Consider the following 18,123-nt stretch of genomic DNA (forward strand, 5'->3'; position numbering starts at 1 on the left):
TGGTGCAGCCACTCTGGAGAAGAGTATGGAGGTTCCTCAGAAAGTTGAAATAGAACTACCCCAGGATCCAGCAATTGTACTGCTAGGTATTTATCTAAAGGATACAAAAATACCGATTCAAGGGGCACCTGGGTGGCTCAGTCGGTTAAGCGTCCGACTTCAGCTCAGGTCACGATCTCGCGGTCCGCGAGTTCGAGCCCCGTGTCGGGCTCTGGGCTGATGGCTCAGAGCCTGGAGCCTGCTTCCGATTCTGTGTCTCCCTCTCTCTCTGCCCCGTTCATGCTCTGTCTCTCTGTCTCAAAAATAAATAAATGTTAAAAAAATTTTTTTTAAATAAAAATACCGATTCAAAAGGGTACATGCACCCTGATGTTTATACCAGCACTATCAACAATAGCCAAGCTATGGAGAGACTTCAAATGTCCATCCACTGATGAATGGATAAAGAAGATGTGGGGTGTGTGTGTGTGTGTGTGTGTGTGTGTTTGTTGGAATATTACTCAATAATCAAAAAGAACAAAATCTTGTCATTTACAGCGACACGGATAGAGCTAGTGCGTATTACACGAAGCGAAATACGTCAGTCAGAGAAAGACAGATATCACAGGATTTCACTCCTATATAGAACTTAAGAAACCAAACAGATGAACATATGGGTAGGGAGGGAAACAAATCATGAGAGACTCTTAAAGACAGAGAACAAACTGGAGGTTGATAGAAGGAAGTGGGTGGGGGATGGGCTAGATGGATGACGGCTACTAAGGAGGGCACTTGTGATGAGCACTGGGTGTTGTGAGTAATTAATGAATCACTGAATTCTACTCCCAATATTGCACTGTATGTTAACTAACTAGAATTTAAATAAAAATTTGGAAGAAAAAATAAAAAAGAAAGGAAAAGAAAAGAAAAACCAGAACATTATTTTTTCTAACATTGTAAATTTCTTGTCATGAAATCATTCATAGTCTTATTTTTTAAAAAGTGTCATCCCCAGTTAAGCATCTGTTTTTTTAATGTTTACTTATTTCTGAGAGAGAGAGAGAGAGAGCGAGCAGGGAAGGGGCAGAGAGACATGGAGACACAGAATCCAAGCAGGCTCCAGGCTCCAAGCGGTCAGCACAGAGCCCAACACGGGGCTCGAACCCACAAGCTGTGAGATCATGACCTGAGCTGAGGTTGGACGCTTAACTGACTGAGCCACCAGGTGGCTAAAAATAAATAAATAAATAAATAAATAAATAAGTAAATAAATAAATAAATAAATAAATAAATAAAATGTAAGTATCTTTTAAATTTTTCTTACATTGTGCTTTCTGTCTTGTTTGTTTGTTTGGTATTCTCCTAATTTTTCTTTATTGTATTTTTCTTTACAACTAAATAGTTTCTTTTTGTTTATCTTCTCTGTTTTTTACTTGTGTTCTACTTAATTTCTGTTCTTAACATTATCATTTCTTTCATCTTACCTTTTTTTCTGTTGTTCTTATTGATGACTTGGAAACTTTGTTCATTAATTAATTTTTTTTTTTACTTTTAAATTTATATATGAAGTTCTAAGTTGTTCTCCAAGTACCGTTTAACTACCTTAGATAAGTAGACATACTGATTTTTATTTTCACAAATATTTTTAAATCAATATTTTCATTTCTTCTTTGTCTCATAAATTATTCTTTTTTAATCATTAAAAAGTGCGGGCATCAATCTCAACTTGGTTTTTTTTTTTTTTTTTATTTTGTTGCTCTGCACTCAGACAACAGGGCCAGTATATCAGATCTTCAGGGTTTGTTAAATGTGCACCAATCCATTATTTAGAGAAACCTATTTAAGATGCAGAGACACATTCTGCCCCATGAAGATTATCACATAAGCTGTGTTTTGCTGATGTGCTGTCTTTGGGAAAATCAGAGCCAAATCTCTTGCTTTATTCTCTACTGCAGATTCTAAGTATTCCAAATTTTGTAGGGGAAAGAAAACATTTTTTGGCTCAGGAATACAGACACGTCAGTAATCATAAAGCTTCACACAAGACGCTAGTTTATTTTAAAGGATTAAAAAAAATCCCCGGACACACCAAAAAGTCACACAGTAAGCTCACTTTTTCTAGAATGTCTTTTTGTAAGTGCCTGTCTGTTCCAGGCTAGTGCTGGTTGTATCTTAACAGGTGTTGTAGGCAAAAGGGTTGCAAAAGTCCTCTTTCTCCAAACATTTTACTTCATTAATTTTCATACGTACATTTTTGGGGTAAAGTTTTGAAAACTCTGAATAGGAATGTGTCCACAATATTGGGTTATAATTATAACTGGCAGCTCTTTCCCGCCCCCTCCCCATTTGTAGCGATCTATAAAATACTGGAGACCCTTAGAAACATATGGAGTCTTAGGTTAGATGAAATGTGTGGTGTCTCAGACACCTGGGATTCCATGTGTACAATTCTTTCCCTCATCTTCCAGATCCCCGAGTTAAATCTGTGGTCTTGCAGAGTCACTTCACCAAGTTAATCACAAAATGTTTCACTTTGTAGGATTATCGTGTAGGTAAATAAGTAGCTGCAACTGAAACACATAGAAATTTACCTGGGTCCGGCTACACCAAGAGTTCTCATTAGGCAGATGCACTGAGCAAGGAAGAGCCCCCGAAATCTTCAATTCAGGGACGCCCTGCAATGACATTAAGAGGAAAGGGATAGGGGCGCCTGGGTGGCTTGGTTGGTTGGACATTTGCCTCTTGACTTCGGGTCAGGTTATGACCCCTGGATTGTGGAATGGAACCCTGCTTTAGGCTCTGTGCTAAGCATGGAATCTGCTTGGTATTCTCTCTCTCTCTCTCTCTCTCTCTCTCTCTCTCTATCCCTCTGCCATTCCCCCCTGCTCATTCTCACTCTCCTTAAAAAAAAAAAAGCAGTGAGAGACACATAGCTGTGTGCTAACATGGCCAGCAGCAGGTAGAGGTTTTTTCTCACAGTTTTAAGGTTTTCCCGCTCAGACCAATTCAAGTGCGTATTGGTAGCAAATGCAAATGTGATCTGCTGTAAATGTGTCGATTATCTCTAGCCCCCATGTGGATTTGCCATGTTTACTCTCAGGAGTCCTTTGCATCAGGACATCTAACCCCTCGTCTTGGCCGTTCCCCACCCTCCGCCCTGCTCCGTGGTGCAACTTGCTCTGTGTGCAGCGGGGCGGGTCCCCTTGGAGGCTTGATAAGGGCAGGTAGGAGAGTGGGAACAATGTTTATTCTTGCCGACGTTTATAGCTAACGACTCCTCCACTGCTCTTACCAGGCTTGCAGTACAGCGGATCACCTGCTGCTGACAAGGCTGAAGTTACAAAGAGATTCTTTGATGATTTATTCCTCCGCCGAGGGATGGGAATAATACTCAACTTGGAAAACCCAAACTACTTTCCCATAACTTTGCTTATAGGCTAAAACGGGAACTCTCTCCCGCCTTCCTTCTCAACTCTGTTGCTCAGTCCCCGTCAGGCTATTTTGTCCCACTCTGAAGCCCCAGGAGCCCAAGCTCGTTCACACCAAACAGGTGTCGTTTTTGCAAACATCTCACGTTCCCCTCTGGCTCTTCCGTGCCTTTCTGCTTGGGGCCGGAGGAATGTCCCTTCTCCTATTCTATTTTCTTTACCTTCTAACTGGTTTTCAAAGTGCAGTGGAATTAACCTCTGTCCCATCGCTTTGTAAATGCACGGAAACATTTACCAAAACACTTAACCTTGGCAAGTATTTTGCCAGCTACTGAGGAGATCATGAAAGAGAAGATGCAATTCCTGTTCTCAGAGACCCCAGTCTACAGGAGGAGACTCACGGAAAACAGATACATTTAAACATAACAGGAAAGAGTTGTGACAGAGATATTAACAACAACAACAACGAAGTCTGAAAATATAAAGGAAGGAAGCCACAGGGTAACGTGAAAGGTTCAAGGCATGATACTGGCAGGGCACATGGGTGGCTCAGTTAGTTAAGTGACCGACTTCGGCTCAGGTCGTGGTCTCACGGTTGGTGGGTTCGGCCCCCGCGTCATGCTCCGTGCTGACGGTTCAGAGCCTGGAGCGCGCTTCGGATTCTGTGTCTCCCTCTCTCTCTGCCCCTCCCCTGCTCATGCTCTCTGTTTCTCAAAACTAAATGAATATTTGAAAAAAGAGAAAAGAAAAAGATGTGATACTGGAACGGTACCTAGAAAGATCTATGGAGAGTTACAGCATTTGGAAGGCAAGGCTTCCTGTGTAGAGCTGAGTCTCCTACACATAGAGTTGGGTGAGAAAACTATTGGTGTTTGTGTGAAGGGTCCGAGGAATGACAGAAGATGGGACAGGTGAGGGGGACTGAGGCCCTCGTATGACTGACCTTGGACATTAAGCTAAAACATTGGGTTGCCCTGGAGCTAGCAGTGAAGACGCAGGGAGATTTATAAACAAAAGCGGATGTGAGCAATTACGGTTTTTTAGAGCCAAAAGTCCGTTTGGGGGTCTGTTTTGGGGTTTGTTTTGGGTCTGGTTTTGGGTTTGTTTCCCAAATGTGGCCCCCAGATACCCACAGACTACCTGTTGAGCTTGTCAGGAACAAAGACCCCGGATTTACTAACTCAGCTTCTCCTGGGGGCGAGCACAAGGCACAGGAATCCTTATTCTGAAGGACGTGCTAAGACACATGTGAGGACTGGCTGATTTGCTGATCTCTAGGAAGAGGATGGCCCAGAAGAGAAAAATCTGCCAGTAGAGGCCAGTTAGCACATGTCTAGGATAAAAATAGAAAGAGAAGATGGAGCCTTCAGGGAAGGGAGGGAAGACCAGATTCGGAGACTTGCTGACCAAGATGAGTCAGGAAAGCCTCTTTCATAACGTGCTGGGCATATGGCTTCCTTCATTCTTTATTGGTCGGTTCTTTTATCCAAAAAGATTTATGGAAAATATTCATGGGCTGGGTAATTTCCTGGGCACTGGAAATAGGACAGTGAACAAAACGACCAAGTACATGAAAACCAATAAGTAAACAAATGCGCGAACAAGACAGTTTCACATACTCCCGAAGTGTTTGAAGAAATTAACCCAGGGTGTGGTGATAGAGCCTGGTGGCAAAAGCCTACCTGAAAAGGTGAAATTTGAGCTGAGGCCTGAATCAGAAAAAGTTGCTGGTCATGAGAATGCCGGAGAAAAATGTGAGGAAGATGCAGGCAAGGCTGATGTGAGCTAGACCAGAGTGGGGACGTAGGCAAGCGTGGGCAGGTGGAGATTTTACAGGGACTCAATGTCTTAAAGGCCCTTAAAGTATAATTTCCAAAAGTTGAAATTATGACCCTCTTACAAATATCACTGGTTAAGATACATTATTATATCATATATATATATATTAATATATATATACACACACATATACATATGTGTGCACACACATGCAGAAATGCTGAAATAAATTTGCTAATAGAAGCAAACTACAAATAACCATACAACAATGCCCTGCAAGGTTTAACATTGCCCTTTCCTCTACAGGGTGGAAATCAATCGTACTTCCACAAGAGAAAAAAAAAATATTGCATTTCTATGAGACAAGAATCATTTGTATTATCCACTTCCTACAATGTAAAAATTACAAAGTAAGCTCAAACCCTGTAGCCTGAGCTGATCCCAGAGGGCCATCTAGGAATATCCAATATTCCACTCAAAGACACCCAGTAATCACTTGACATTTCAAATTCTCATATAATTTTCCCTAATGGAACAGCGGCAAATGTTCGGGAGAGTTTTCAGCAGGAGAGGGACATGATCTGGTTTCCATTTGGAAAAGAGCACCTCGACTGATCTTTTTTCCTCGTACTGTTTATACAGGTTGTTTTATCACTGACAGATGACTCACACTAGACTGTGAGTTTCCTAAGAGCAGAGGTTGTATCTTTGCTAACACAGCGTCTGGTGAAAGGGTTCGTAGCCACAAATGGTAAATGAATGCGGCATCAGACGGCCTTGGTGACTGAGAAGACGTGGCATTTGGTGGCCCAGAATTTCACGTCTCTGGATCAAGAAATTGTGAGGATTTGGGGCGCCTGGGTGGCGCAGTCGGTTAAGCGTCCGACTTCAGCCAGGTCACGATCTCGCGGTCCGTGAGTTCGAGCCCCGCGTCAGGCTCTGGGCTGATGGCTCGGAGCCTGGAGCCTGTTTCAGATTCTGTGTCTCCCTCTCTCTCTGCCCCTCCCCCGTTCATGCTCTGTCTCTCTCTGTCCCAAAAATAAATAAACGTTGAAAAAAAAAATTAAAAAAAAAAAAGAAATTGTGAGGATGTTCATGGCACTTGCAGAAGAGACTATGGGATCTGGAAAGGACTTCGGAGGGAGGTCCTCTCTTTTTGTTACCTCTGTGACAGACCACCCAGGTCTTTCTCCAAGCTGGTTCCCCCTGAGTGTGCAGCTGGGACCCTTTCCAGCCTAGTTCCTACAGTTAGAGGTGGCTGTCTCCCTGTACCCTGGCCAGTGGGGTCTGAGTAGTAGTGACGTGGTCCCTTCCAGGATGGACTCATCAATCCCCCAGCGCACAGACCTCGTCTTCTTCCCTCTTCCGTTGGCTGATGTCAGCAGACAGAGTCACCTTGAAGACACGCGTTGAAGGTGACAACGCTCCGTCAGCCTAAGAAAGCCAGGTTTAGTCTCCGCTTCCTCTGGGCGCCCACAGTATTTAAAAATACCGAAAGCACCATGTTTATGTCGCACATATTCTATTTTGTTTTACAGTATGATCATGTACCTTCGTAATATTTTTCTCGCAATTGCAAGCCTGTAGTGTAATGTTTCTCAAAGGGGTACTACTTGTATTACGGATGGGGCCGTTACGGGGCGGGATCGTGCTTAGTTTAGCTGAGTTCCATCCGCTAAGTGTCTGTAACTCTCTCCACCCCACACCCCCCGCCTCACAAAAGCATTTTTAAAGGAAATGTGTGTGTGTGTGTGTGTGTGTGTGTGTGTGTGCATGCGTGCATCTGTGTGTGTGTGTGATATTTTAGGTATATGTGTCTATTGGCACAAGATTCGGGAGTTAAGTGGGGAGGGGCAAACTTTAACATGCATTTCTTGGTTTGGGTTGTATGATTTAATTTGCGATAACAGCCAACCTAGCATAAATGACTTTTGTCGTTTGAAAAGGAACATTCTAGAGAGAGACTCTAAAATTAATTTTTGAATCGATCACATTGGGCTGGAAAGCATAACGCTTCATTTGGGAAGAAAGCAAAGGATGTGCTCATGGGCTGTTTCTGACTGACAGATTTTTGGTTTGTATTTTTGGGTTGGCTTGTTTTCAGGGTAGAAAGTAAAAGGAGAAGAAGAGGAGATCTTTCCAAGTCAGCCTGAAATAAAATGAGAAGTACATCACTGTCCTGCAAAAAGCGCCATTGTGATATGGCCGCTTGACCACACGTGAGTGTCCCCAGTGATACCCCAGGCCTGGCTGTGTAGACACAGAGAAACAAACTCAGAGGAAGATGCACAGCGTCTCTCCTTCCCCTCTGGGGGCTGCCGTGGGGGTTTCTGCATGCCTGGGGCTAGGAAGACTCCACCTGGGCTGGAGTCTCTCTAGTTCCTTCTCTGAGAAACACAAGGTGGGGGTGGGGGGAGGAGCAGGGCCAACAGAATATGAAGGAGGTAGCATCTTGCCATCCAGGAGAGGCAGGAGCCTGGGGATATTTTACAGTTTAGAAAATCAGGGTCTATCTACCCTGCTTGCCTGATGGTAGACATTTTATAAATATGTGTATGTTTTAAGAAAAACTATGAATAGAGGCGCCTGAGTGGCTCAGTTGGTTAAGTGTCTAACTCATGGCTCAGGTCATGATCTCACAGCTTCACGGGTTCGAGCCCAGCATTGGACTCTGTGCTGTCAGCATGGAGCTTGCTTGGAATTCTCTCTCTCTCTCTCTCTGCCCCTCTCCCACCCATGCTGTGTCTGTCTCTCTCAAAATACATAAATAAACTTAAAAGAAAAAAGAAAAACTATGAATAATATAATCCACTTGGTATCACTCTTCCATCAGGAAGAGTACGTGTGTGTGTGTGTGTAGAGGTTCAGCGAGATGGGATCTTTACAATTAGAGAACACCAGGAATAACAGGGCAAAACAAGACAATAACGTACGACACACACTGATATATGTTTAATCAGTATTGTAAACGAATCTTTTTTTTTTTCTTCAAGGGTGGAGATTGGTGAGTTAGGGACAGATTGTTAACGAGAGTTGCTATGCCCAAAGGAGATGCTAGAGTGGGACATCTTCTCTGACCCATCCTCAGATGAGCTATCCCGGTGTTATGGGCCACACAGCTTTGGCGTTTCCACAGTCCTGCTTTTCCATTCTAAGTAATCCCACAAACGAGGCTTCGCCACTCAGTTATGGGCAGTTAAGAAATGGAAGTCAAATACCATCGCTTATGTGCTAACACGTGTGGAGCTGTTGGGCGTGTCCCAGGCAGGGAGGCAGGGCACACGCAAGACAGATGATCGGGAGGGGAAATGGATTGTCCCTTTCCTCACATGCTTCAGGCGCTCCTCTGATAGAGGTGACGTGATTTGCATGTTTGCTATCTAGCCCCCGATTCCCAGTGCATCTGTTGTCTCTGACAGCCTCCTCCCCGACGAGGGACTCTCCTTTACCTTCCTACATGTTATGGCATTTCACACATCGCTTACTACATAGTGTTCACAAAGGAAAAACTCATGTGGCGATGATGTCAAGTGATAGATGAGACCCACAAAATAATCACAAGGCTGAGTATTCCCAAGGTGGTATGAACATTTGTGAGTCAAAATTTCCAGACTGGAAGAATGCATTTGTTAACACAGAACATTTGGGTGAGCCCAGCACTTGGCCCCTTACTATGGATGACAAGTCTGTATTTTTTATTTCATGTCTATTTGTCCTCTTCCGGGGACTTAGTTATCCCACACACAATGTTCCCGGCAGAAGCACCTAGAAACACCTAGCATTCTCATTTCACCTATTAGATTTCTGTTCTCCACTCCCTCAAGGTACAGAGGTAAATTCCAATTTGGTAATCAAGGCCTGACTCATTGAATAAATAGCTCAATTTCTCATTCTTGTTCACCGAGCCAGTTGTATGAACAGACACAATGTTTTTTATGCCAACTGTGTGGATGGGCTTACCAGCACATTGCATTCAGAAATCGCAAAGAGATGCTGAAGATCATTTAGAGCAAGGAGGGTGGTTGAATGACCAATGTCCAAAGTCAGAAATATATCTCTGGAGGTGATTTTTTTTTAAATGCAGATAAAGCAAATTAGTTCTCAAAACACTACAACCCATTAACCGATGAAAGCAACTTTAAACATTCTAGTCTAGTGCATAGGAACCAAGGGTAGAAATTATTTTGTTTCAGAAAGATAATCTGTTGGGTAAAAATGGTTGGGACGTTCATTCATTCATCCATGCATTCACTGAGCTAAACATTTTTGGGCACTTAGGATGTTCCAGCCACTCTACCAATAATAAAGATATATAGATGAATTAATTATAATCCTGCCAAAGCTTCTCATATAAACAAACAATTACAAACAGTCTAGCAAGGAAATAATATAGCTGTACACAAAGCATTATAGATTCATCAATAAGAGGCACCAGCCCAGCCCAAGAAGGTCCATGAAGAATGTCCGACAGAAGCTGATGCTTAAGAAGAGGCTTACAGGAAATAACCAAAGAACTGGGGGTGGGGGACTGGGGTAGGAGAGGGAGAGGAAGAAAGCAGTGAGAACTATTATTTCCCCTTCTTGCATTTACTCAAGGAAGACCCATCCACACTGCTTGAGTTGCTGGAGACAAAAGACTGTCGGCAGCATTGTAGAGAGAGCACAAGATGATGAAATCTCACCCACCATCTCTACCAGAGTAATGGTAGTTACCCTGTGCCACATGCCCACCATGTAGCAGGCACTGTGCTAAGCGCCTCACACACTCGGTCTTGCCGAATCCTTTCGGCAGCCCCGCCAGGTTGGTATCTTTATCTTATTTCACAGATAAGGAAACAGAAGGTCAGAATAGTTGGACAACTTGCTCGAGGCCACAAGCCTTGATCGAAACCCAGACTCAAGGGGAGATCGAAATCCAGATTCAAGTCGATCACCAATCCTTTGCTCTTGACCTTGACACTAGACCCTTCATTGTTTTGTTCTGTGGTAGTTTCGAGGTGGGGGGGGGCACAGCCTAGGACCTTGAAGGTCAGATATTTGTCTAGATGACTTGAAATGGTTTTTATCTCTCTGCTGGATTTCTTGATTGGGTGAGCAACTGTCCGAAGTGGAACCAATCGTATTTTACAGGTGGAAGGGAAAGACATGGTGCACAACAGGTAGAAGCTAGAAGAAGCTAGAAGATTTGGTCTCGATTTGTAGAACCAGTCAGTCATTAGAGGCTCCTAATGGTCTAATGATACATGGGGTTTGTAGGTAGGGGTGTGTGTGTGTGTGTGTGTGTGTGTGTATGGAGAGAGAAAGAGATCTTAAAGAATCAACTCATGGGGTCATAGAACTGGAAAGTCTGAAGTGCACAGGGTGAGCGGGCTGGCCGGAACCTCAGGCAGGGTCTCTGTGTTGCAGTCGTGAGGTCAAATTCTCCATTTGGGAAAGTGTTCATATCAAGCTTGACTATTGTGATGTCGTGGTGAGGATAGCAGTGTCCCTAGGGTATCTATCAGTTGCGATGTTCCCTTCTGGGAAGCCTCAGGATACCTGCCCTCTCCGCGGTCTCTCTCTGAGCAGTTTAGACACACGGGCTTCCACGTCTAATAAAACGGCCCCACCACCCCGAACGACACCTGATCACCATCTACAGGCTAGTCAGAGCTCTAGCGGGATGGCTAGAGCTAATGTTCTTCCCAAAGTGGAGATTCTATACAGGAGAGTGACACATTCAAGCAGGAAACTTCTTTCTTAGAGAGTCAGATAAAATCTACAGAGAAGCAGATTTCCATAGCAAGACAGACGGTGACATGTCAGGAAGGCGCATAGAAGCAGGAGCCCTGAGGTGGACAAGTTCAGGGTAGGAAGAAGCCTTATAGCAAGAAGGGTGGACAGGAATTGGTAGGCCAAGAAACAACATTAGTGGTCAAAATGTCTCCGGGGGGGGGGGGTGGAGCATGAGAGATAAAACAGATTGGCTGGTTTCTCAAAGAGCACTGTAAATTCACACTGAACAACCTACTTTGGGTAGGGTAGTTCAGAGAGGAGAGGCTTTATCACTCTACTTCTTGGGTTTTCATGTGAGGAGGGACTTCCACTCAGTTTCTCTGAAAACCTTCCAGTTTCTCTTTCTAACAATCCATTTCATGAGAAAGGAATAGGATCCCTGACTCAGCCTGAGTATCATGGAAAGTGTCCACATCAAGCTTGACTATTATAATGTTGTAACGAGGATACAAGTGTCCCCAGACTCACAGTAAGACTCAGGCTGAGCCAGGGGTGGGTTGGGCTAGATAATGCACCTATTCCCCGACCTTGAGATTCTGTGATTCTATCTTGTTTCCAAAATTTAGCACAATTCCTGTGTTTCTGAAACCTCTGAGAAATGTTATAGAATCCCCCCCACCAGAGGAAAATGTAGTATCTATAGTATAATTCATGAATTTCAGGAATCGAGTTCTCTACCTGAAAGACCAACGATATCTTCATTTATAAAGCTGTGCCTTCCGAAATGGCTATGTGGTTTCATTTAATCTTACAGCTGTTTTAGTAGATGGCTTTGCTAAGGCGACACACATATAAGAAGTTAAAAAAGCATTGTATTACGCTAAATTCCCCATGTTATATTCATCCCACCCATTTCTATATTAATCATTTTTTCTGCAATTGCCATACATAATCTCTTCAAACTTATTGTAGCATACAGATGGAGATAAACTACAGAAGGAAGACACAGTGTTTGTTTCCATTTTACTGCTGACGAAACCTGTGCGCAGAGATTGAAAACCCACTCTGAGATCAAGCAGAAGGTCTATATAATCAGCATCACAGCATCACTGGTACCTTGTTTCATTCAGCAGGACCCCTTTTCCACTGTTCTAAATATCTACTGACATGTCTGTTATCACTCTCTCCCACACTTGCACACTTTCTCTCTCTCTCTCTCCCTCACTCTCAATTATAAAATAACACAAGCACACAGTTAAAAATTCAATATGGAATCATGGTATTGAATAAAAGCTAAAATTTCTGCCATCTATGCCCCCCACCCCAATCTACTTTTTAAAAAAACCCTTTGACATGAACGGTTAGCTCTTTTATCATCATCTTGATTTCTCAATTCGTTAACTTTAGACTCTGTATTTTCTCTCGAAGCACGTACACATTTTTTACACAAAAGCTTGAAAATTCTCTACCCCGGCAAATAAAAGAAACTGAGAAATGAGGCGATGCAATCACATTAAATACATACAAAGGGTCGGGGGAGGGCTGTCCCTCGAAGTGACTTTACCCTTCCAGTGGTAGGAACACAAAAGGAGAAATTAACAAATTTAAAAGGACGTAGGTGTATTTTTTAATGGGGTTTAGTCTAAAAGTGTTTTCAGCCGTCTTCTTCCTTCCTAAGAATGAGGTATAAGCCCATCACCAAGTACATTTTTCCTCTACAAATTCTTTTCTACACTTTTATGTATTTTATCACAGGAGCTCTTACAAACTTTCATCATACTGTAGACATTCACATTTGCTGCTAACATACAGCTTAAGAATATCAACTCTGACTCTTTCAAATTGTCACAGTAGACATATCTGGGTTCATAGCGGCGGGGGGAGAACTGGGACTGTAACTGCTTGCCACCCTGGATTCATCCCTGCATTCTGACTGCTCCCCCAATAAGCAGCCCATCTCCCGTCCTGCACACTTGCATAACCACTGCTGTTTTGAAGACTCCTGCTAAAATCTGCTTGTCTCTCTCCTCTCTTGCAAATCACCACTTCTCAGAACGATGACATCAGGACTCCCGTTTGGTCTCCACATTCCCTACACTGAAAGCATTGAGTCCACAGCTCATGAACATGTCCCGTCTGGTTGTGACCACTAAAGCCGGGGGGCCCTGGCAGTGCCCAGGAGAGCCCCAGTCCTGGGGAAGATGGTGGGGCAAACTAGACGTTGGCTGTGAAGACATACGCCAAAGCTCTAGACCTATACAACCACGGCTTGAAATGAACACTAACGGAGGCCCCAACCGACAACGAACTACTCACCCATCCGTCATGCCGGCCGGCGGGAGGGAGGGGAAATGAGGATGGGTTGGAAGGAAAGGCAAGAAGTTTGCTCCAGCATTTTCCCGCAGCAGGGCTCTGTGTCCTTAGATTCTGTATCTGTCTATTTGGCACCCGATAATCAGAGAACCAAACTAATGGCCAAAGCTGTGAACCAGCTTTCGCAGGCACACGAAAATTATAAACCCTCCACCCATATCCCCAACTGTCTGCTCTATCAAACTGTCACACATCAAGCCAATATTTTCCCACCCTAAAGCAATGTAGGGCCAGGTACCAAACAGCCAGGAACAGCCTCTAGGCCCCAAAGCCTGCTGGAATGATTCAAACTAGTCAATTCTAAGCTGTTTCCTCTGCCCTGCCTTGACTTTCTCATGAAAATCCCAGTAAAGGCCATGGCCTATGCCTTCCTCTCACCCATGCTCCTGCCTCCTGATCAAACCTGGTGCCTCCCCATTGGGCCCTGCATGGTGTGGCCCGGCATGCCTCCTTCCCTTCGGAACTGTAAGTAATACATTCTCCTTTCGTGTCCTCACTTGGTCACTTTTATAAATTAAGACCCAGGGACATATAAATGAACACCCGAGCACGAACCTCATTCCCTTTCTAATCTAAATGAAGGCTACCACAATAGCCTCCAGAAGAGTAACAGGGAGTAACAGCGGCCCTCACTTTGCTCCCTTTATTACAAATCAAAGTGCACACACAGCACAATTCACTAGGAAGCCAGCGACTTCTACAGCTTATTTTATACAGCTCCAATATAAACACTGTCTGCGGTCTGATACACCAGTCCCTCCGTTCCAGATGCGTCAAGTTCATCCACGGGAAGGGGCCGAGGTTATGAGACTAAGGAGACAGAAATCTAGCGCTTAAATCCGTGTTAGTCCCTGAGCTCAAAAATAACTCCTTAAGCAATCACTCACCTCACCCTGGTCAACCGGTCAGACAGCGGCAATAATGGAATGTTCACGGGGGGAAGCCTGGGGGTAGATGCTGATGAACTGGAGGGTGGTTCAGCCCCACTGATGATCCTCACCCTGTTCTTACGTGGAGGGAAAGTGAGTTTGCAGGATAGGATGGAAAGTACAGTTAACACACAGAGGAAGTATGTTCTGGGTTACGGCCGTAAGAAACTACTCTTTTGTCAATTTCTTTTCCTAGACGATAAAAATAAACGCCTGGTGGAAATGATTTCTGGTGGTGCTGGGGGGAAAGCCTTGGAATCTGCTCTCCCTCTTTATGAGGCTTCTGCTGTGTGCTACCCAGGTGTTACCTACCAGCCTGATGGTGCCTCCAGATCCAACAGAGAGATGTGTTGGGTCTAACTTGAGGCAGAATGAGAGCTGGAAGCATGTGGAAGGAGGTAAGGGGGAGAGATGTTTTCAACACCTCCCCTTAGATATAGAAGCTGAGAATAAAAGTGAAAGAAAGTGACATTTAAGAGCTGATGCACAGGGGGTCTTTTCCACATGTGAAATAAACCCAAGCGTCAGACCTAGGTTTGCATCCTGGCTCTGTCATTTGACCCGCCGTGTAACCTTGGGCAAATGACTTTCTCCACAAGGTTTCATCTGCGGCATGAGAAGGCCAAAAACTTTTGCAGGAGACGGCAGTGGAAGGCACTTCACGTTGTGTGTGTTCAATAAATATTCGCCACTTTTACGGCCAGACGAACCCTTGCGATTCTTGATTGCAAGACTCAGCAACAGCCATCAGGGAACTTTGCAAAAACAAGGTTTATTACTGGTCAGTGACAGAAGGTACACGGCATGCCCAGGGCCACGCGGGATGGTTGTGGGTAGAAAGAGACAGAGGGTGAGTGCAGATCTGGGGTTCTGCTTTCATCCGGGGTCAAGGGTGGGGTGCGTAGGGTTTCACGGATTCTTTTATTGGTAAATTTAAAACATAACAGTAGGCATTGAGGCAAGAAAAGGGAAAGGGAGTAGTCCGCTGTCTAGGTTCCCCAGGGCTCCCTAAAAGGGACTCCCTGGCCCTGCATCCGCTTGCGGGCTCGCAACATGCTTATTTGAGAAACGGATGTCTTTGAAATGGATGCCACGCCACGGCAATCAAAAGCTTAATGTCGGGCACTTACGTTACAATCAATAAAGCTAATTGTCAGGCACTCACACGGAACACTCTCTCTGTGGCCGGGCTTACACCTGGTGGCTTAAATACCCACTCCGGTGTTTGTGGGCTGGATGGTTTGGGGAAATTGAAGTAACCTCACCCCTTGTGTTCCTTGGTCCTGTAAAAACGGAATAATCATGATGCTCCGATGAGTTAGGGACACTAAGGATACTAATACACAGGATATGTCCACAGGGTCTGAGAGCTTCACTTCCCCAGGGCAGGACACTTTCCTCAACGTGCTTCAGTTTCTCCCCCTGTAACATGTGGATAGTGATGTGCCTATTTCACTTAGGTGTGGGGGGAGAGTCTGATTGAGTTAACATGTGGAGTAGACTCCGAGGGATCCGGGGACATAGTACGTGCTCAATAAACAGTGGTTATTATGATAATAAGTGCTCAGTCAGTCAGAGTGGCCATTGCTTTGGATGGACAGGACAATAATACCAATGAGAAGATGATGGTCACAGGGTGAATTCTCCGGTGCCTGCTCTTTTTTTTTAAATTTTTTTTTTTCAACGTTTATTTATTTTTGGGACAGAGAGAGACAGAGCATGAATGGGGGAGGGGCAGAGAGAGAGGGAGACACAGAATTGGAAACAGGCTCCAGGCTCTGAGCCATCAGCCCAGAGCCCGACGCAGGGCTCGAACTCACGGACCGCGAGATCGTGACCTGGCTGAAGTCGGACGCTTAACCGACTGCGCCACCCAGGCGCCCCTCCGGTGCCTGCTCTTAAGACGACAGGTGTTCTGGAATCTAAACAGTTTCGACCTGAGAAATAAATCTTTTCCCTATGGACCCATTTTGTTGAGTAATGTTCTTAGGATGATTCCTACCACCTAAATATCGAGGGGCTGACTGAAGGGCCTCCTGGCGAAGCAGCAGATTGAATCGTTCCACTTAGAAGAAATGGTCTCGGGGGCACCTGGGTGGCTCAGTCGGTTGAGCGTCTGACTTCGGCTCAGGTCACGATCTCGCGGTTCATGGGTTTGAGCCCTGCGTCGGGCTCTGTGCTGACAGCTGGGAGCCCGGAGCCTGCTTCGGATTCCGTGTCTCCCTCTCTCTGCCCCTGCCCTGCTCACACTCTGTCTCTGTCTCTCAAAAACAAACATTAAAAAAAAAAAAAAAAGAAGAAGAAGTGGTCTTCCTCAAATATTTCTCCATAATCTGTTATTCCTCCAGCCTCTCCTTCCAGTGTCCAGGGAAGCCATTCTCGACTTTTTTGTCGTTTTTCACCCCATTAAATCTACCTGCTTACCAGGTCTTATAAAGTCTACCTCAGAAGTATCTCCAATTTCCTGTCTCCTCTTTCATTCGGCTGGAACCTGCTCGGCCCGTTCAACCTGTCCCTTAAAGCTAAGCCCACAGCCAATGGGGTGGCCCCCACCTGCCACCTGGTGTGTTCCCCACACCTCCTCTTGTTCCCGTGGCAGACTCTCTGCTCCTGACCCCAATGATGCCCTATGCCCACTTCCCCTTCTCATGTCCTCGCAACGCCAAGCCATCTCTCGAATCACGAGGCTGTCTCGTGCTGGATGTCGCACTGGACCCTCAGGGCCTGGCCCAATGCCACAGGCTCGCCTGACCGACTCCCAAACCCAGGGTGACCTGTCGGGAACTCTAGCGCCCGTTGAAGCCTTGAAGCCTCGGGCCACCTGCTGCTCTCCGATCTTGTCTTGTCTCATCCAATGGCTGTAACTGGTACCTGGGCATCGGTTTCCCCCCCTTCCCACACATCAGGTGCTCCGCCTCCAGAGTGAAGTAGAGGAATAATGTTGTGTGGAACGCAAAGCAGGTTTTGAACAGCCTCGTGCAAAACTCCAGCCTCCGCTGGCCTCCCAGGTCCTGCCTCGTCACACCTGGGTCCTGCGGCAGCATAAAGACCCCGGCCAGTCTGCTCTGAAACCCTGACTGTCTTCCCATTCCTGGAATATGTTGATGCTCTCGGGCCCTTGCAGGGACACACGCTGTCTGGCCTGTTGTGCAAATCTCGCTTCGAGTCGTTTCCTCCCCTGCTACCTGCTTGGCCCCTCATCAGGTTTCAGGACCCAGCTCAAAAGTCTCCTCATTCTACAGCCTTTCCTGACTCTTCCACAAAGAGTTAGGCTCCTGCTGGGGCCCGGGTGCCTCATTCGGTTGAGCGTCCGACTTCGGCTCAGGTCGTGATGTCACCGCTCGTGAGTTCCAGCCCCGCGTTGGGCTCTGTGCTGACAGGTTGGAGTCTGGAACCTGCTTTGGATTCTGTGTCTCCCTCTCTCCCTGCCCCTCCTGCATGAGCACGTTCTCGCTCTCTCTCTCTCTCTCTCTCAAAAATAAATCAATATTAAAAAAAAGAATTAGGCTCCCGCTTTTCCATATGCTCATAGCATTCTGTTAATATTCCTTTTTGGTCCTTTTTATTTCACTGTACGATTCTCTCATTTTTTTTAATTGTATGTATTCATTCAGAAATACATATTCAGGGTTATTGGGTACCTTGGACTCTTCAGGGCCCAGGGGACAAAGAAATAAACACAAAAGTCTATCGCTGTCTTTGAGGAGCTCACACTGTAGGAAGAGAAACAGACAGGAAATTGGACACATAAACAAACGAGACATGTGCCCATTGTGATAAACACAGGGAGGAAGCTAAAGAGGAGGAGGCAATAGCAATTAGGGAGGGCAATTTAGAAGTAGACCTTGATGATTGATTTTATGTGTCAACTTGACTGAGCCCCAGGGGTGTCCAGATATTTGGTTAAACATCTTTCTGGG

This window comes from Lynx rufus, unplaced genomic scaffold (genome assembly GCF_022079265.1).
Source record: "Lynx rufus isolate CCGP_SWC_20201006 ecotype Redwood Valley unplaced genomic scaffold, mLynRuf1.p SCAF_15, whole genome shotgun sequence".
Classification (NCBI taxonomy): Eukaryota; Metazoa; Chordata; class Mammalia; order Carnivora; family Felidae; genus Lynx; species Lynx rufus.